This window comes from Ambystoma mexicanum, chromosome 1p (genome assembly GCF_040938575.1).
Source record: "Ambystoma mexicanum isolate Mex_15411 chromosome 1p, UKY_AmexF1_1, whole genome shotgun sequence".
Classification (NCBI taxonomy): domain Eukaryota; kingdom Metazoa; phylum Chordata; class Amphibia; order Caudata; family Ambystomatidae; genus Ambystoma; species Ambystoma mexicanum.
In genome coordinates, this window is record NC_090921.1 from 569,134,581 (window position 1) to 569,156,757 (window position 22,177).

Sequence of the window (22,177 nt, forward strand, 5' to 3'; positions counted from 1 at the left end):
CGTCACTACGTGGTTTCAACCTTGTTCGTGATATAGTTTCTTTCATGCTTCACTCTATGCAAGTGCATCACGTGTTGTTATGGTCCTTTCTCTAGCTCCTTTCTCATGCTTCTTGTTGTCTTGGTGACCCATTTTCGACTATTCACCCATGTATCTTCGCTCTGTAGCTACGGCAGCTAAATTCTAATCTATAGTCCCGCTGGATAAATTAATATATTCCACCTCGTGTCGCCTCACTGGACATGCAGTGTCTGCCTTCAATCTTATTGTCTCAGGTCTTTTCACCCGCTATTTGCTTCCTTATATGTGAACCCCTGTATACATTTGTGCTTTTATACCTGCATCTTTTTATTACAAATTGGTGAATAGAGATGAGTAATTCAATGAATCAAGTGAGCTTCATATTGCATACTCAATGTGATGCTCTAATTTCTGCTTTCACTATTCGCTCTAAGCAGGGTCTTTATTCTACTAGGCATATTAGTGGTGTGTTGTTAGTCATTCTTTCCACTCAGCAAGATCTTATTCCATTAGGCATATTAGGGGTATACTTTCCACCTGGTCATTATTTCCTCCTCTCCATTATTCTGGTTTCTCATTTAGTCCTCGCTCCATACTTTTGGTTAGGAATATCAATTCCTTTTCTTTCTTCAAAAGTTTTTTTGTCCTGATTAGCATCATTGCTTGGTTTAATCTGATAGAAAACTGACCACGTCAGTTCTTCCGCCTTGTGGATTTGTTCCACAAAGGTTTCCTACTAATGGCGCTACATGTGTCCTATTTTTAATGCAGCTTTTGTGTTCCCTGATGCGCGTCTTAACTTTCCTTACAGTTTTACCGATGTAAATCTTTTTGCAGGGACACCAAATCACAAACCACTAATTTAGAGTTGAAATTTGTTTTGTTTCTTGTCTCCATTTGTCAGTCCGAGATCGATTTCGGTACTTTTCTTCGTTTGTGGACAGCACATACAACTGCCACACGGGTATTGTCCTTTAGGGGCCTGTAGTCACCAACTCTCCATTAATGTTCGTTGCTGTTTCAATTTTATCTTTAATAGTTCTACTCCTAAATGCAATCAGGGGTCTTCCCCTTTTCCAAGATTTTCCAATTTCGATTTATGATTTTTTTATTATGCGGTTTGACAAGTTGCTATAGGTGTTGACAAACACCAAATTTTCTTTCCCCTTATCAGGGACTTTTCTCTGATTCTCTAGTAATGCCTCACGGTTGTTGTCCGCTCTTTTCATAGCCTTCCTTGTTAGATTCAGGGGGTAACCCTTTCCATGCAGACTTTCTCTTAGGATCTTTGCTTTTTTATAGTCTGTTGCATTTGTGTGGTTTCTCTTCAATCGCAAGAATTGCCCGAATGGCAAGTTGTCACGTATGTGTCGGGTGGAAACTTGTGTAGTGAAGGAGTGAGATCCGATCAGTTGTGTTTTTTATACGGCTTCACAAACAGTTTCTCACTTTCTACATCAACTCTAATGGTTACGTCCAGATAACTGATCTCTTCCCTGCTGTAAATGTCAGGTGCCTATTCTGTTGATTAATCCAGGCACAAAACAAAAGTGCTTCTTCTTCTCCTTTCCTTTCCATAAGACAAACATCATCTATACACCTTTGCCACATCTGAAGATTTTTTATATAAAGATTGGTGTCTTTGTAGATCATGTTTTCCTCGAATGCCTCCATGTATAAGTTCACAATACTCTGGGCTAGAGTCGCCCCCATGGCTGTACCTTGGATCTTTTTATAATACTGTCCATAAAAGTGAAAGTATTTCTCCGTTAGAGCGACCTCTGCGCACCATCGAATAAACGAAGCAGGAGTTTGAATTGATGTTTTCTAACAGTAGGCATTCCTCTAGTACATACAACGCTCTCTGTGGTATGTTGGTGTACAAGACTACAACATCAAGGCATATAAGTATCTCTTCAGTAGGTTTGAATGCAATACCTTCGACCTCATTGATTATATGGGTAGTGTCTTTAACAAAAGGGGTAATATTTCTAACCATTGTTTACATGTAAAAGTCAGCAAGTTTGGATAGCGGCTCCAAGATTGATTCAATCCCAGAGACAATAGGTCTACCTGGTGGTCTAGTGAGGAATTTATGAATCTTTGGCAGGATGTAGAATTGGGGGATCCTGGGCCTCTCGATCTGTAAGAACGCTGCCTCTTTTTTAGTCACCCAGCCTCTTTCCAGGGCTTTTGTCACTTTCTGGTGGATCAGTTTTTCTAATCGCGGTGTTGGGTTGTCTTCCAGCTGTTGATAATTTACTTCATTATCCAGCTGCCTCATACATTCAATATAATCTTTCCTATCGAGAACCACTGTTGCTCGCCCCTTATCTGCTTTTCGTATAACTATAGATTAATTGTCTAATAGTGTCTTCAATGTTGATCTCTCTGGATTAGTCAGATTTTGGAAGGTCCTTTCTTTCCCTGTTTTCTTTTCCAGTGCAGTCAGTTCTTGTAGCACCCGGTTTTCAAAGACATGTGCTTCTGCAATTGTACTGGAGGTATAAAATCTGATTTATTATATAAGCCATCATCTTGATCCCTCTCATCCAGTTTATCAATGAATAACTGTTTGAGATGTATCTTTCTCATAAATTCTGCGAATTCCTCTCTAAACATAAACCGGTTTTGTGCGTTTGTCCGTGGTCACAAATTCCAACCCTTTTTCCAGGGTAGTTATCTGATTTTGCTTCAGCGTATAGCTTGAGAGGTTTTCTTTTAAAATGTCTCCTTCTAAAACAACTCAGGAAACACATGTTTTTTTATTTGGGGGACTGGTCGCTGTAGGTGGCTGTGGCTCTTTTTCCTGGAGAAGTGGCCTGGAGCTTTTCTGCAAAGTACAGGGGGGTGGGGGAACTGGGATCACGTCAGGATAGTCCCCACTTGTAAGGGTGTCCCTAATTCTGCTGACACCAGAATCAATCCACCACTCTAGGGAAATAAGGCATAAAGGCGATCTTGTAAGGATAACAAATTTAATCATACAAAATGAGGATGGTAGCAAAGGACTCTGCTGCCTGAACCGTCGTCTCCTGTCCCTCTTCCCATTACTTCCTGATGGAGTGGTTTCAGGCAGGGGTTTATATAGGTCTGACTTGCTGTAGTGGTGTCACTAGAGCTGAATTGGCTTCATCCCAATCCGTCCTTTTTCCATAATAGGGATACTCCAAAGCCTTCTTTCTTCGTTGTCAGCGGTTTTGTCAGACCATGCGGTTCTACATTTTGCTAGCTATGCAAAAATCACACTGCAGCTCTGCAGATTTTTACAAACCTTGAGGCCTAGCCCAAGGAAACACTAAACATTTTTATTCATTCTATCCCTATTTCACTCCTCCTGCTAACGTTATCTTGGACCTGCAGTTTCCGCCACACTTAATACTTATAATTTATTGCATTCTGCATTTTGCCACACAAAAACATGAGTCCTATTTTAACGCGCATGGACTCTTGGACAGTGGACACCTGGTGAGTCAGTTCGCACTGGCCATGGTGACAGACACCGCACACTAAGCCTGCGGCCTATTTTGAATCCCACAGGCCATATTCATGCTGGGAAGGAGGGGGAGTTTGTCTCATTTACAGCACTAGTTAAGCTTTTAAAAAGCCTGGGCTCGGATATTACAAATCTATCCAACGAATACTTAATTGCGCCTTTTATTTAGACAATAGCTACCTTCTTCCATGCTTGCCTATGTCTGTGTATGTGATTGTTTGCATGAGAAAGCCTTCCAAGTGCCCCCCCCCTAGCCCATTATAGCACCTTAAAGAGGTCTTGCCTAACTCTAAAGCGCTTGGGGGTTCGGGGGGACCCTGGTTCTTTCCCAACATTTCCTTGCAGCAGCCGACACTACAGAGTATGGCGAAGGTTGTGACCTCAAGCACTTGGGCGCAGAATCCAGCACCCTGTATTTCTTCTCCAACCTGTCTCGTTTGGTTGGAGCCACGCATGGGTTGTTCATGAAGGCTAGGCCTTCCTCTCAAATGTCATCCACAAGGAGTACCGCCATGATAGTCTTCCTCTTGGACTCTTGTCACTGATACAAGAAGCCCTCTTTCTTGGTTTTCTCAGGCAGCAGCTAGAACAGCTTGGAGGCCCTGGAGATCCAGTGGAATGATCCCACTCGCCTGGTGGAGCAACTATGAGTGGCGATTTGTCATCTACCGGGACGAAGTCCTCAACCTCGTCGGTACCCGTGGCCAGTACCAGTGTCTGTGTGTTTCCGTGTCTCTTGGTGGAGTTGGGGCCCGATGTGGTGGAGGAGGCTCATGTGGAGGTGTCAGAAGACGCTTTCTCTTCTTACTCTGAGGCCGATCAGGGGCCTCTGCCACCACCAGTGCCAACCTTTACTGGATCTCCGTCACTAGGGTGTGGAGTCAACAGGAAGTCCATGGATATGTCCCTGGTCGGTGCAGTGAAATATGGAGCACTAGGCCCTGCAGCCATCATCCTCGTGAACCGTCTGGATGGACTCTTGCTGGTCATCGTCCATGGATGAGATGTCCATTGGTTGAAAGCAAACCTTGGAGGGCTGTTTCAGGGCCTTCTCGCCCACTGCCCCTGCTTTCCTCCCTGAGGATTTTGAACCAGGATCTGGACTGGTGTCTCCTCCTTCCACCCCCCGCCAGAGCTTGCTGCCTTTGCTGCTGCCTCAGAGGCCATGTTGCACCTTGGAGGCAGGGATACCCTCTGCGCCATAGGAGCGACCCTTGTCGGATCAGAACCTACCACTGCTGTGGTGATCACAGAAGATGTCGACGAGGACTTTGGCTGCGCAGGTTGAGCCTGCTTGGGCTGCGCAGCCTTCTCTTCTGCCAGCCTTGGCTTTTCGGATTTGTCCCATAACTTGGCTGGGATGGACAACTTCCTCTTTGAGGAGGAGCTCGATGGCAGACTGGCTATGGAGGCAGGCACAGATGGTGATCGTGCCCTAGCCAAACTGGAACCTGCATCAGTGGCGAACCTGGGGGAATCTGCAGCTCTTGGCCTTATGTTGGAGCCCCACGGTTGGGGCAACCTCAAAGGACTTTCACCTCTTCATTTAGCGAGACAGCTCTTCAGACCGGCCGGTCCTCTGCGAGACAAGACCCTGCTCGGAGCACAGGTCAGAGGCCTTGCTCGAATTGAGTCATGCTGCCAGCCTGTTATGCCTGTCTTTCTTTGTCTTCTTCTTCAGGAAGACCAGGCATATCTCACACCCATCCTTGTTGTGGTTTGGGTGCAGGCAGTAAAGACATTGTAGATGTTTGTCCTCCACAAAGATGTTCCATAGCCCGCATTGGGTGATCCCTTCTGTCGGCCGATGGAGATAGGAGCACACTGGCTCCGATGAAACAAAAATAGAACTTTTCCACAATAAAAATGGAAAAAGTACAAAATTGCTCAGAGAGCAACTCGAGGACTCCCAACACTGAATCGTGTGGTAAAAACCTGAAAATGGCTGCCAGAAGCGGGGCTTAGGGAGAGGACTGTCATTGGATGGGGGCAGTATGACACAGAGGACAGTGATTGGCTTAGAGGAGAAATACAGTTTTAAAGTGAGAGTGAAACTGTTTTTTCTTTTACCAAGGATACCCAGCCTGACGACATGGAATGTTCATGAGCATGTGAATCCATGGCAGACCCCATGCCGGAGAAAAGAAAAAAATAATGGCCTCAGGTGCCAATCCGAAGGTTGCAGGATGATCATTTGGGTTCTTTCTAGTCTTGACGCTAACTGTAAACTGATAGGTTTCACTACTAAGCCAAAAGGAAAGGGGGTATTACATTTGTTGAATGCCTATTTTAGGCAAACACAGAATGCTGTTGAGATTTTTGAAACAATCTTAGCATCTATAATGGCGTCCCGGAACTGTTGTAACTATGATCAGGTAGGGGGATCTTAATTGTCAATATGAACCTGACCCTTTACTTAGATCGGAGCAGATCTCAGAAGATTAAGTATTTCTGAGTTAGTCGCCCTAATAAGTTATCTAATATCAATTCACAAGGTCTTGAAGCCTATAATGGCCGTATATGGGGGTATATTCCGGCTAAGCACACATTTCAGTCTAGTAAATCCCAGAACCATATTGATTATATATATATATATATCGATCTGGAGTCCTAGTATAGAGCAATTACATTGGAATTAATTGAGAGATTAGAGAGTGGTCACGGTCCTCTGGTGCTTACTTATGCTCATGTTCATCACTCGGATGTAACTAGCCCTACTCTGACTGTTTTAAATGGCCAACAGCCCCAGACTCATTGAAACATGGAACATTGCATAGGTTTGATATGGGGTACATCTTGCCAAGCTTATATGACAATTTATTACCAATCCTAAATGAATAGGCTAATGAAGGTCCTACCCCCTCTCAAACTCCCCCCATATTTGATCTTCTATGAAAAGTCAGTTGATACCACCAAGAGGCTGTGTACACATAAGAAATGTTAATAAACTTAAATGGTATGATAAGGTTTGTAGGTTGGCAAAGAATGAGTTGCCTTAGTCATTCAAGAATTCAGGGGGAAGAAATTGATTTAATACATAAACGTTTAGAATATAAGAAATTTTTGGCAAGGAAAAATAAATTTTGATCGAGAAACAGTCAGAATCTTGTACAAATACATAATCAGAAGAATTTCTGGAGGATACTCACACAAGGGATGTCGCCAACGATAGAGGGTATGTCTAAAGGGGGTTCTGAATGGTTTACACATTTTAGAATTTTGTATTCAGAGGATCAACATATTGATCATAACACTAGTGAGACCAATGCTAAAACGCAGTATACTCCACCCATCAGTACAGGACACCAAAACCTAGGAGTACAGCTTGCTAAAAAATCAAAGAAACCCAACAAAGCCACTGGCCTATATTACCTCCCAATTGATTTACTTAGGGATGAGCCAGAGATTTGGGATCCCTTTAATGCTGTGGGTAGAACACATACATTACCTAGAAGTTGGCAAGGTTCAATCATCATAACTATACATAAAAAAGGGTGATCCTAATGACCCTGCCAAATACAGGCCCATATCCCTTTTGGGCTACATCTCAAAATGATTGCAAGACTATTAACAAGGTTAGAACAATGGTGTGAGGATAATTGCATCCTACCGCCTACACAGCAGGGTTTAGGAAGTCAATTGAAACAACTGTCCAGTCTTTTAGACTGGGCTTGCTTTTAGATAAATATGTTAATCTTAGGAGAATTCACCTTTACGCTGCATATATTGACCTCACGACAGCTTTTCACTTTGTATCTACGCATCAATTATGCACAATATTAGGACATCTGTGTGTCCCTATGCCACTTATCCGAGCAATGTCCCAACTATATTCAGATATTTTTGGTGTAGCCCGCTGGGGCTATGTTGGTGCCTTTGCCAGTCGATTTAAGATTTTTTTTTAAAAGGGGGTCAGGCATGGATGTGCAATGGCACCACTATTATTTTCATTATTTATAAACAATATTTCAGTCTGTATAAATAATAGGGAAGATGCCCAGTCATTAGACAGAAGAAATGGGGTATCCAATATGCCGATGACGCTGCATTGGTTTCAGAGACACTGCTGAGACTTCAAAATCAATGAAACACCTACCTGGCCAGAACTGAAGGTTAGTAGATCTAAATCCAAAACAAGGTTTTTCCTCCTAAATACATTCTTTAAAGGTTACACATACCTTTTTTTTTATAGGAGATACTGAACTAGATGAGCTGGCGGATTACGATTATCTAGGCCAACAAGTACAGAGTTCAACCAGATGGGGTAATCAAATAGCAAAGAGTGTGACCTTGTTAGCTAGAAGGTGTATGGCTGTTATACATTTTGACAACCATAAGGAGGGCTGAGAATATTGCACACTATAGCGGTATATAGAATGCATGCCATCCCGGCTGCAACATTTGGAGCAGACATTTGGGGGCATACTGATACTAAAAGTCTAGTTACTGAGGACAATAGGATACTCAAACAACTCCTGAATCTTCCAAACAGTGCGCCCAATATTACCATCAGAATGGGGCTGGGCTACAGTTGAAACCCTGGTTATATTGCTTAAAACTATGGAATACTGATGAACTTTGCTTACCATGAGGATCTTCGCAATCTGCTAACCCAGCAAGGGGGTTACTGGACTCCCCTGGTTCTCTTACTTTAAAGAAATGTAAAAAAAAAAAACTGAACACACTATTTATGCGGCATTACCATACTACAATGGGATCAGATTATAAAACAATGGTGAGAAATGCATACGAACAGTATGTAAAGCATGTGCTGATAAGAAATTAGTTGCACATTTTTTAGAGATTAAATGTAATTTGACTCTGGAAAAATATATGGATATCCGTCACCAGAAAACTGAAGACCTTGGATGGTTTAACTCTATTGTGAATATTGCCTGTGCAGCAATTTATTTCTCGCTGGAATCTTGGCCAGTCGGGCAAGTGCAAAAAGTGTATCATTTAGGAGGATAATGCATAGCATTTATTTTGTATCTGTCCTTAATATAACAACCCAAGAAGTCTTTATTTAATCACCGTTGTTTCTCTACAATAAAGTGAGGTCTATCAAACAAGCATACAGGCTGCTGAAAACTACCATAGATCTAAAGAGCCTAGATGCAATTATGAAAATCCTAGGGGCTGCCTGGATGATTAAATGAACTTTTATGACCATCCTTTTTTGCCTGTGCTAGAACCTGCATTTCAAAAAGTAAATATTTTATTTAATATACATCTCTTTATATGGATTTTAAAATCAGTCAAGTGGAAAATGTTTTTTTGTTGTATATAGGATATGCATTGTGAACAGTTTGTAATTTTTACAACTGCACCAAAATAAGATTTATTTGCATAACCATATCTGCCTTTGTCCCATATTCGGGGCTCTGCTCATGGAATTTGTAGGAGTTGCATAAAAATCCCCATAGGATAAAATGGGATTTAAATGTATGTACCTGTCTACTGGCATTTTTCTTGGGCCCTGAACATTATTAAATCATTACCCTTCTGTCTATGAAAATGGATTAGGTAACAGCGTTTAACTGCTTGTTATTTTGTATCACTATTTCCAGGAGTGTAACAAGACCACTCAACCCTGCTATTGTTATCTTAAACACATTCTGACTTTCGTTGGCCCTCTGGTACTGGTAATGACTTGTTGACCCTTGCCTCTTATGTGCTATATATGTTATATAGTCTACCTGTGAGCAACAAGTATTTTGCTATACACTAGAAGATATGAGGGGATATTGTGGCTGTCCACATACTTGCATCTGTGGTTCCTGACTCTTCGGTAGATTTCACTTAAGCACTACAATCAGGGCTTTAGGTCCATCTTCCTACCTTAGGTACTGCCAACGATTGCCTCAAGCTCAGCACTCTGCAAGTGGTAGTCATGAGAGAGCAACACAGGCACAACTCTCAGGTGGTTAACAGGTACAGTACACATGTTACATGTATACCCAATGAGGTAACGTATGTACGTGTATATACACACACACACACACTTAAAAAAAATATATAATCTTAATATGAAAAGGCAAAGCGAAAAATCACTACACTTACAGGTAAGCAAACCTTGTAAAAATCAAAGAGGTCACAACACATGCAAGTAGAAACAGTTCTAAGACGAGTTCTTTAAAGTCCTAAAAAATGATACGCAGTAACAGGATTGTAAACAGCTCTCTTACCTACGGCCAGCACGTTTCAAGCGACCCAAGGAGACTGGTAGTGCATATTTGGGGACAGTCTTTGTGCAAAAGTGTCCAAAGGAGCAGATTCTGGAGTTCCAGTAAAGTGAGTCGCACAGGAGACCCTTGCTGTTGTAGACACCCAGGGATGAGGAAAGGCACCAAGAAAAGTGTCATCAGCACCAAGTGTAAGAAAGCAATACCCAAAAGCCAGTTATGCAGCAGGCAGTTGCAGGTTTCCAGAGGTGGGCGCTGTGCACGTTTCGTTCAGCAACAACACGCTGCTGCAAAAAGAATCCCAAGACCCTTGGAAAGGACGGTTAGATTTTGCAATTCCCAGGTGGAGGGGAGACTAGGTTTGGCTGCAGTAAGTTGGTAGTCATTGATGTAGGAGAAAATAGGGTTAGCTTGGAGAGACCCCAATATTGAAGAAAAATTGAAATCACAATTGAGAGGAGCAAGCCCAAGGAGAACTGGTAAGGAGAGTTTAGCAGTGTGGCTTCACAAACAAAGGCAACACAGACCCCTGGAGCTTCCCAGTCAGGGGAAAATGGAAGCAGGGCTATAGCGAGATGTCCTGCGATGAAGATTCTCTGGAGTCTTACCAGCAAAATGATCACCGCCTCTCGGTCTGATGATGCAGGGACACTCAAGAGCATCAGAAAAACAATGTCTTCAAGCAGAAGCTGTGATCCCGTTGTCCCCAGAACATCAGGGGAAAGGAGAGCTTCAGAGGGTTTCTTCTGGTCACCAGATCTTTGCTCTGAGGAATCCAACGACATTTGCAAGAAAACTTGACATATGGGAAATTTCTTCAAATAAGAAGAAACTGCCCCCAATCTGATTTTTATCAACAATCTGAGGAACTGGCCACCCACCTTAGAGAAAGAGGCTATCCAAAAAAAAAACTTGTCTCTGGAGCCAAAAAAAATAGTAAGATTCACTGATCGAGAAATTCTAATAACTCATGACGCAACACCCATACATAATTCGGAACCAAATAAAATGACGTGCGTCTTTACTCATGATTCCCATACCTTCCAAATAAAGAAATTGATTTGTAATTACTGGCCAATTGTCAAATTGAGCTTGCCTGACACACCAGCACCCAGATTCGTTTTCAAAAAAGCTAAAAACCTGTACATTCCAAATTCAAGAAGCCAGCACCAAGGACAGGATTGTGGGACCTGAGAACCACGGTTGGACATTTCCCTTGTGGATCATGTTGCTTGTCAATTCACCACAAGAATTAAAGTTTTCAAAATCGGGACCAGAACTTGGGTCCTGAATTCTCTTACAAATTGCAAAACCAAACAAGTCATCTACTGCATTGAATGTCCGTGTGGGCTACGATATGTAGGGCAAACTAGTCGGCCAGTGAACATCAGAATCTCCGAGCATCATTCTCAGATTAGCTGTAAAACTGCATCTGCACCCTTAGTAAATCACTTTATTGAAGCACACCACACCCCAAATGACATTAAATGGTGGATTTAGGATATGTGAAGAAGGAATCCTCAAACACATCACGCTGCCTTCAGCAAAAAGAGGCAAGATGGATTCACAGGTTATCAAGCCATATTCATGGCTTAAATGAAGAATTCCTGTCTTTGACTTGAACACAAGTAGCGCTTTGAGAAAGACCACATAATAAGACCTTGTTTTGCACTTGGAACAGGTTTTCAATTTTTCTGGCACCACAGAGTGCATTGCCACACAGGTCTAGCACTTCACATCAGAAGATTTGGCGCTGTGTGACAGTTTGATCACAAATAAGATCAGTGCCTTGCTACAGATCTCTGATTTTTTTCTGTTTTTTCTGTGATTTCCGAACTCTCTCATGCTTTTTGCAAGTACTCCACAAATGTTTACTTCCGCGCAGACTCAGCAGTTTGCACATTATTTGCACACAGGTCATTGGGCTGGATTGGTTCTCAAGAACTCTAATACCTCTTTGGTTTTAGTAAGTATGCCAAGAGTGTAGAAAATACCCCATACGGTTGATGATTAACACCAAGGTTAGGCATTCAGAGCCACACCCACCTGTGCAAGCAGATACATTACAAACGGTACTGCACTTGATTAAATAATGCCAGTTGACTGTTTGGGTATTTTTCTGCTTCTGTGACTAAGAGCTTGTTCGTAATTCTGGCTGTCTCCCAGCTGTAGGACCAAGGGGCTCGTCACGGTGCGAGCCTATCAAACTATAACCCTCAAGGTTGGTTTGATGGCAAGCCTTCATGGGTTGCTGCTTCTTGTCCAAAGAATACAGCCTTCCGGGTCCACAGTCTTTTGACCAATTGACCCATGCATAGCCAGCACACCCCCGGCTGGCAGCCAATCCCAACCCGTTGCCTTTTCAGTCATTTGACACTACCATGACTCAGGTTTCTCCAGGACGTCTCAACCTCTCTTGGCCGCCACAGTAATCCACACAAGCTGAATTTTTCGCCATCGGAGTGCAAGCGAGCAGGCAAGGTGAGTGACTGCGCATTTTAACCTGAACATTACACTACAGCAGCAAGTCCCCTCTGCACACCCATACGCACTTTTCTGCACATAGCCACATTTTTTGAAAACCCTTTTTTAATAAAAAAAAAAAAACCTACAGGCATATCGCTAGTTTTTATTCATCAAGAAACACGCAAATAGATTACCTTGCTATCCAAATGGACCGCGAGATTGGAGCCATTAACAAGCACACTCAACTCTACAGTTCTACATCTCTCCATCAGAGTTCTTTATTCAAGATACTTTTTCCTTCCTTTTTTCCCCCTTTTCCCAAGGGGTTTCTTTAAACATTTGGAAAATGCAATGCTAAAATATGTGTTTAACAAAATGAAGCACTAGACCGACCAATGGTTTAATTACCATTTCAGACCTACATCGCCTGTATTGAGATTTGAGCCCGTTTGTCCTCTTGCCTGTGGCGTGTGCCTCGAACCACAGGGACCATAGTCACTTTTCCGGCGAACAAATATATTTCTTGTTCTCCTCTAGGGTAAGAATTTTTCCCTCCGTTTTTTGGAATGCAATCTTAAAATGCGAGATTTATTCAAGTTTAGCCCAAAAATCTGAAAACAATCATCTAAAACCTTTGTCTTTTAATGTGTCTGTCTCCACACACGGTCCAGTTCCCATTTTTCGCCCTGATCAAGGCTACTATCAGAATGTTTTACCCAGCAGGTGGCAGTTTCACCAAAACGTGATTTGGATGTTGTCTCAAATACTTTTGGAAGTTCATTTGGACTCCTCTCAGACACTAAACCATGCATCCCACAGATGTTTTGTCTGACACTTTTAAAGTCTAGCTCCACTGGACTTTCTTTGACACAAGGACGTCAAGAAATATTTTCATTTGAATTTTGTGTTTGTAAACTGTTTTCTTTGGCCGTTTTTTAAAAACATGTGTTGTCTTTCTCATCTCAAACTTAATAAAAAATTGTTAAATCTATTTTTTGGATTGTTTTCAGTATCTATACAGGCTTGAATTCAATTATGATATCCGTTTTGGATACATATAATTTGAAATCAATTTGAACTATATTTCAAACAAAACTTCTAGTTCAGTGGATACCTATAGTTGGTTTTCTTCTCTTTCAAGTCCCAATCCACTGGTGCCTTAAGGGACTCTCCCTAATTTCTCTTTTTGTATGAACTGAAGAATCCAACGGCAAAGGATGCTGCTGCAGAGCTTCAGTAATTCTTCAAGCAGATGCTTTCCAAGAATGCATGTACAGAGTTCTAGCAGTAGGCAAGGTGACTGGTTAATGGGGTATGCATTTATCTCCTTGGGAGTCCACAAGTAAATGCGGCACCCAATCACAAACCTAGAATCATCCAGAGTGGTGGTCCTCTAATGGCAGACACCCATGCATTCCGGAAGGGTATTAAACACAAAGGAATACATGACAGACAGGCATCTGCCACTGAGGACTGGTTTCAGGTTGACCACAGCCCCAATTCCTGGATGCAGGCATCCAATGCCCAAGATGAAAGCGGAACAAGGGGTTGTCAAATGTCTTGGTTTCAATCAGGCTTTAGACTAAGCCCGACTAGAAGAAAAGCAAAGTCCAAAACACAGAAAAGTGAGCATAAAGTAAAGGAGGTAACATGTGGTAAATGCCTTCTTTCTGCCTAACACGGACCACATCTGTACAAACATCGTATTACTGTCAAGGGTCCCCTTTGTCCCCCCCCACCACCCCTTATCCATAATATGTACTGTGATTAACACTCAATATAGGGCAAATATTTAGCCTAAAATTGGGAAGGTCTGCCTTTGGCATTAACTATTTTAATACATTGAACTCAAGTACTTATGACAGAGATGTTCTCCATTACACAAGGTGCAGTTTTCGATACTTTTCATTGGACTAACTCAAAATAATATGTAGGGATGGAACAAAGCATTAGCTCTCAGACTCCACACACTTAATTATTTGGGGCAGAGTGAAAATGATAAGTTACTCACTGTAGTGACTAACGTACTCTTAGTCCATAGTCCCCTTTCCTCCATACTGCACGGGCGTCCCTTCCGAAACGGAGCAGTTTTCACCAGAAAAAGCCTTATTCCCCTTTAAATTTAGAGGTGCGTGGGGTTACCCCGACTCCGCCGCCACACCTCAGACCCCATTGATGCGTCGACAATAGATTGAACATTGCCTAATGACACCAGTATTATTATGGGGGTGGGGAGGTTGGTGGGACATGTAGAGGAAAGGGGACTATGGACTAAGTACATTAGTCACTACAGTGAGTAACTTATAATTACTCTTCCGTCCCATCCCCTTTCCTCCATACTGCATGGGCAATGACAACTGAATTTAGCCCGGAGACCCTCCTTAAGCAACCACCTGTCTGAAAGCCACGTCAGATCTAGAGCTGGCATCCAAACAGTAATGCTTGCCGAGGGAGCGGCCCCAGTGGCCGCCCTGCTTATGACTTGCCAAGAAACATGGCGCTAGAATACGATGGTCGTTGCCTTGGCCCTGACTGCATGGGCATGCATGTTGGCTGGCAGCGGGCTGTGCTGGCCCTCGTACACTTCATTGATGGCCGAGACCATCCAGCACGATATGGAGGCCTGATAGCATGGTCATGAGCTTCCTAAGGTGACAAACGTGGCAACCGATTTGCAGAAGCCCTTGGTCCTGTCCAAGTAGAACTTCAGGGCACGCCTGACATCCAGGCAGTGCAACACTCTCTGTGCTTCGTCCTTAGGATCGGCAAAAAAAGTAGGAAGGACTATTTCCTTGTTGAAGTGGAAAGCAGGCGGCACCTTGGGCAGAAAAGCTGGGTGTGTCCGCAGGACTAATTTGTCCCTGTGAAAGGTAGTATATAGTTCTGAGGCGGATTTCACGGACTATACGAGCATAGGTGAGGCCGTCCCGTAAGGCCGTCTTGATGGTGACCAGCCTGATGTCTGCGAACGCCATTGGTTCAAACGGTTTGTGTGCCAGGGCGCCCAAGACTATTATTAAGGTCCCACACGGGGTGCAGCATCTTGATGGGCGGGTAGAGCCTTGCAAGCCCCGCCGTTTCTTGACGATAGGATCTGAGGAAGAGAAGGATCTGAGGAAGAGAAGAGACCCCCCTCCTCTGAGTTCCTGTAAACCCAGATGGTTGCGACGAATGTACGGCAGGTGTCCACCTGGACCACCGAGTGGGTGAGGTGCGCCAAGACGGAGAGCATGTCAACCAAAGTACATGTCAGGGGGTCGATTTCCTTGGAGTCTGCCCAGTGGTAGAACCTGGTCCATTTACTTTTATATTGGGCCCTGGTAGCCTTGCTCCTTGTGCCCTGTATGATTTACAGATTAGCCTGGGAGAGGCGGAGGTGCCACAGCGCTACCTGCTCAGGCACCACGCTATGAGGGCAAGTTTCTGAGGTGCGGGGTGGATGACCCTGCCCCCCTGCAGCGCAAGAAGATGTGCTGGGCCCGTCGGAGGTGAATCAGAGGCATCTCCGAGAGGCTGAGCAGCTCCGAAAACCATGGTCTGGCCGGCCACCATGGAGCTATTAGGATGATGTTGAGTTGGCGAGACTCCTTGATCTTGCAAATCACCCTGTGAATCAGCAGAGTGACCAGGAAGGCGTAAGCCGTCATGCCGGCCCACTGAAGCCGAAATGCGTACAGGGAGCCGGGACCCTGTCCCTGCCAGGAGGTGAACTGAGGGCACTTCTTGTTGTGCCAGGTGGCAGAGAGCCACCTGGGGATGACCCCACCTGTTGAAGATCTCCAGAATAACAAGGTTGTTTAGCTGCCACTCGTAATTGGCCGCTCCCAACTTGCTGAGCCTGTCCGTCTCCATGTTGGATTACCCCAGGAGGTGGACTGCCGTGAGGTAGATGTCATTTTCCAGGGCCCACTCCCACATGCCGATTGCCAGTCTGCACAGAGGAGGGGATCTGGTGCCTCCCTGCTTGTTGACGTAGTACATGCTGGTCGAGTCGTCTGTCTGGATGAGGACAACCTTGCCCCCGAGAAGTGGGGGGAATGCTCTGAGCGCTAGCCAGATGGCGTTCAGCTCTAACCAAATTATGCAGTATTCCTGCTCCTGTCAAGTACAGGTGCCGTGGACCAAGAGATCGTCCAGGGTGGCTCCCCAGCCCTCGAGGAAGGAGTCTGTGGTGATGGTGGCCTGCGGAGGGGGCGGCCAAAAGGGCTTGCCCATCCACAGGTTGCAGTCCCTGGACCACCATGCTAGGTCTGTGTGGAGAAATGGAGGAACGTTGATCATCTCAGATTGAGAGCCCTGATCCTGGTTCCACGAGGCCGCGAAGTGCAGCTAAATCCTCCACATCCTCAGTCTCGTGTGTGGAACAGCTAATAGGACCACCGCCAAGAGACCCAGGAGATGCTGGTACCAACAGGCTGAGGTCACCTCTCTGCTGCGGAAGTGGGTGGTGGCCCTGTTGTTGGCTGAGATCTTGTCCTCCGACGGAAATACCTTCTCGGAGCACGTGTCCCCGATGGGGCCCAAGTATGCCTGCATGGGCTTCAGCTGCGACTTGAGATTGAGTGAGAAGCCCAGATCATGCAGTGTGTTCATAAGGGCATGCGAGGAGTGGTGAACCACTTCCGGAGATGTAGACGTGACAAGCCAGTCGTCGAGGTATGGGTAGATGTGGAGGCCCTGCGCTCTGACGAGGACCGCCACCGTATTCATGAGCCTGGTAAAGACCCTGGGGGCTGAATTGAGGCCAAAGGGAAGGACCTTGTATTGAAAATGGTAGCCCATGATCCTGAACCGTAGGAAAGAACAATGAGGCTGCCAAATCATGATGTGTAGGTACGCGTCCTTCAGATCCAGGGAGCACATCCAGTCTCCCTTGCACAATGTCTCCGCTATAAAAGCTGGCGTAACCATTTTGAATTTTTGTAGGGGTAAGGAGAGGTTGACGGTCGAAAGGTCCAGCACAACTCTCAGGCCCAACTGGTTTTTCTTCTGAATGGCAAAAATCCTGGCGTGAAATCCCAAGCCTCACTGGGAGGCTGGGACTTCCTCCACTGCCTGGGTCTCTACGATCGACCAGATCTTCACCAGAAGAGTTGCTGTCCCACCCTGAGGGAGTGGAGGGGAGGAGGGGCTGGGGAAGCTGCCCTGCGCATAAGAAGGATAGGCTGTAGGCCACATACCTGGTTGAGGCCAGTCCCACCTTGACACTTGTTCTTCGCCAAACTCCTGGAACGGCGTCGGAGAAGTGCCTCTGTCTGGCGTGGCAGCCATCCTGTCGAGCTGCCTGCGATGTGTTGCTCGGCTCGCTGGGCCCAGCCTCCTCCAGGTCTCTTGCATGTGGATCACGAGGCCTACCCTGCGAGACACCAGAAGTATCCGCGCATTGAATTAGATGGCTAAAGCCAAAACCAGGAGCGCTGGTGAATTCGGCCCGTTCCTGTCGGCACAGAAAAGGGTACTGCTCCATGGTGCCGGAATCATGGCAGCGCATGCACCCTTGGCCACACCCCTACATGCCTCTAAATTTAAAGGGGAAGACAGCATTTTTCTGGGGAAAAAGTTCTGTCTCCCGTCCCTTGGAAGGGACGCCATGCAGTATGGAGGAAAGGGGACAGGATGTAAGAGTATGATTAGTAAAGAAAAAGCCACAGCACTGTGAATTTTTAAAAACAGAAAAAAGAAGCATTTTAAAACTTTACTGGTTGAAGGAACAGTATGCATGGAATGTGGGCAGGGTTTGACATGTATTGAGTGCGAAGGGAATGGTGCCATGCAAGAGGCATTTGTTGATATTGACCCAGTGTGGCGGTAAGGGAGCGATGCAGCCTGAACTGGGCATGTGTTAACCAGAAGGTGTCCTGGTTTTGTTTTGGCTGCGAGGGTAATGAGGTGGTCTTTGCTGATGGGGTGGAATGTGTACACTGTGCTGGAGGGTTTGGGAGTTGGGGAGGGTGATAAAGTGACTGGAGGAGAGGGATTGTCTGATGTGCATTTTGGAGTTCAAGTAGTCCATAAGGGAGTTGCATATGGAGATGAATGGGGCTTGGTAGGGGAGGCATGGAACTGGGGGGGGGGGGGGGGGGGGAATACTTCATTTTATATAGGCTGTGTGTGAAATTGGGGGCAGGCGAGACCTCAAGTTAGCACACAGCTTTGGCACTGCAAACAGTCATCTTGTATTTGCAGGGGCAGTCTTTGAGGGGTATATATGGGCGATTTTGCAGGCTATTTCTAGGCGAGTGGCTCCATGTTTGATGTCGAGGATGGAGTTACTGAACCATGGCTGGTGGTGGTTGTGAGGTTTCTGTGTTTTGAGCGGGGTCATTTGGACAAGTACAGGGTTGATTGCGTTGTAAATACTGAAAATTGGAGCAGATGTGACAGAAATGATACGAGTGGTGCAAGAGCTAGGTCTGTGAGGCGTTTGATTTTTTTTGGCCGGAGGGCAGAGAAGTGTGGCAGGCAGAGGGGATGTTATGTGGCACAGTGAGTGAGAAATGAATGGCAAAATGGTCTTACCACTGGACCCAGATACTATTTTGCACAGAAACAATATCAGAAGGTTCAAGGCGTTGTTAGCTGTGTGTGGGGACAATATGGGGCTGTTGTCTCAGTGGGATTTACCTAGCTGAAATTACCCAGGTAGATATTTGTGGCTAATAGTGAAGTCAAACCATTCAGGGTGTAAACTGGGTTTGTGCATTGGGGCAGACCTTACATGTTTACCTGTGAAGCGTGGCATAAATATACCACCTGCCCTGTCCCATCCGAGGTTGGCGACAGGGTACCTGAATGGGACATGATCTGCACGGTTGTAGGCACACATGCAGCAGACCAATGATTAATTATGGAAGAGTGTTTTCTATGTAGAGGCCTCGGTCGAGAGTGTAAAGACTGGAGGGCGTACCTGTACTACTACCCACTACATGTTGGGGGTAGAGGCATCCCAAACCAAGGCTTTCAATTGGTAACGTTGGGCGTGCAGCCAAGGCTGAGACTCAAGGGAGGAAGGATGGGGGGGGGTCAATGAAGGCTGGTTCTTTGGTAAAATTAATCCTGAAGCCCCCCATAAATCAATGTCCACACACTAGGTTAGGTGGTACCCTCGTTTTCTTTAATGAACTAACAAATGTTGAGTGGATATATATACACAGGGTTCCAAATTGAGGGGCGCTGCGTGCTATTTAGCTCATGGAAAGCACTTAGAAGAGCCTGGTTAGCTTTCAACCAACACCTATCAACCAACTTTTGTGCAGTCCCCCTACCCACCCATTCCAACTGATGCTGAACTAACAACCCTATGTGAATTGAATTCTGAATGTGTATCTATAGATTGTCCCAAATGCACAAACACATCTGTACAACATTAAAAGCATAAAGGGTCATAAATAATGGACAAAAGGATATCTTTGCATTTTATTTGAAAGTTAGATTTGTGGAACTCTATGTACTAGCGCCTTGTTCCCCAGTGGTAGCACCTGCTCACTGGTTAATGCTGGATGCCCAGAAACAACTTTTAGCTCCTGCTTATCCAATCTTAATTTCGATCTTTATACAAATAAATAAGACTCACTTTGTGCTCAGAAATCACATCAAATAGTCAACTCAATACATACAGTTCCATGTAGTACCACAATTACCCTTAGATTCAATTATAATGCACCAACTGCTGACACTTGTTAAAAAGCATTACCATTATTAGGCACCGTTTAACCGAAGACATTACAATAGAAATACAGGCAATACTTGGAACATTGGCAGAATGCTTTCTTTGGGAATAAAAATGCAAAACTGAGGATTCCCTCCACCTGGGCAACCTGTAAGAAAAAGGTAAATTGCACTTTGGTTTTAACACAATGCTCAGTCCTTATATGTTCAGTAATTGTCTGCTTTTGTTCCTACAGATCCCACCTCCCTAAAGTACATGGGAAGCTACAGAAGAACAGGATCCAAGATGAATCTGGAACCCTTGGATGAACCCTGAGGTTGGAAGACACACTCTTTCCTGTCACAGTACCTTGGGGGCCTTGGGAGGCAAAGTGGTGGAGTTTCCCAGTTTTACTTGACATTGCTGCTCAAGGATGGACTCCCTCTGGAAGGAGTCGTCGCGGGGGACATCAGTATGGAGCAGTAGATGGGAACCAAGCAGTGTCAGAAAGGCAGTAGTGAAGGTCTGTCGTGGTGGTCTCCTAGGTCAGGTTGCTACGCTGGTTGTGGATGTCCCACAAAGCTGAAACTCACTGTGGGCCTCAACAAGGCTTGGGAGGCGAGGATGAGTCTTTGTTCAAAAATTCTGTGGCGACGGGTGCAGTGACAGAAGTAGGTGCCAGTTTCCTGCATTTCGCAAATTAGCCGCTGTTCGGTTCTTCGGTGCTGCAGTCGCAGCACAGGCGACAGGATGGCTTCTTGCGACTTGGACTTGAGCACTGGACTTATCTCAGGCCACCACCAAGTTTGGATTCTCTAGTCCATCTTCGGTTCGGAATGACAGGAAACCCACCAGCGGGCACTTCTCTGCAGCCATAAAGCAACACTGGACTTCCTTAGCTCTGGAAAAGTGAAAAGATGTGTCTGCAATGCCACTTGAAGATTTCCTTGGTTGGAACTTGGCAAGCTCTAGGAGTCTAGCAACACTATGCCAGGGTACCCTCCCCCCCCCCCTCTTCAGGGTGATACACTGGCCTCCTTGTTGGCATGAACAGCCTCCGGACCCTGCATGACGCTGGTGGACTTCTTGGGCTCAAGATATCCAGACACTCCTCTTCAGGCCCCACAAACACACCTCTGCCAGACGGCAGGCCCTCAGGACTGGCTATCCGGACTCTTTGGGTGAAAAGCAGCAGTTGCAACTGCTGCTTTTCACCCAAAGAGACATTGTACAACTGCTGCTTTTCACCCAAAGAGACAATGTCCCCCCCCCACCCCCTGCGTTGCTACGAGACGAGGTCACCTGTACAGGTCCCTCTCTGGTTCAGTCCTCTAATCAGTAAAGCAACCTTTGGATTTTTTGAAGAGTTGCAGTCACAGACCTCTTCCTCCAGCTGGATTCAGGATACAAGCTTCAAGAATAGTCCAGGTTTCTCCTTCTGACTCTGAGGTAAGTGAGGGGTCCCTTGTTATACACAAATGTCCCCACATTCACTCAAGCTGAGCTGGACCCTGGCATCCAATCAATCACACACTAGTACATTCATCAGGCAGCATCCAATCAGGCTCACATGCATTCAGGCCAGTCACTCAAAACCAGACACCCAAAACCGTGAATGTGTATTGGAGGCAACTCCCAGCCCTTTGAAACTGGAATTAATGCAGTGTGTTCTTTAGTCAGGACTGGCTCCCGCAGACTACAGGCATTGCGACACTAACCCCAGACACCCACAACACAGAATGTGAATGGACTCCCCTTCCCATTAATTCAGGTGCCAGCCCTTGGGTGTACCCAAAACAAGTAGTCCCTGGGAAGGCTCCTACCAGTGTAGCAGAGACAACCCGAGAGCCATCTATGGTCCTTCACCCCCAACATCCAATCAGGTTCAGGGAACACAGCTAGGGCTTCTCAGGACTTGAGAAATAGAAGTCTTGCCTTTGATTAGGAATCCATTGATTCCTATGGCAGGGCCAGGGGGTCCCATAAAGAGGGAATACCCAGGGCCACTGCAAAATCAGCTTGTAGCTGTCACCAGCCTATGGCCTTCTCTGTGGGCAACACATAAAACACACTATGGGAACAAGGATATACCCCTACCCACGGGTGCCATAAAGGTATCACAGGGGTCTTTGTTCACCAAGAATAAAAAAGAAGTGCTGCACTGCCAGGGGTCCAACCTGGAGTTCTGTGCAGAAAACATACAGGCCAATTGGTAGGCTGAGGATGCCCTGTCCCTCCAAAAGCATTTCTAGCATCACAGAGATGAAAACTAATAGGCTTTGCTGTGCTTTGGTTTTAAGGACAGTAAATAAGAAATCAGGGATCCTGATCCATTATGACCGTAATAGAATTTGGAAAGAT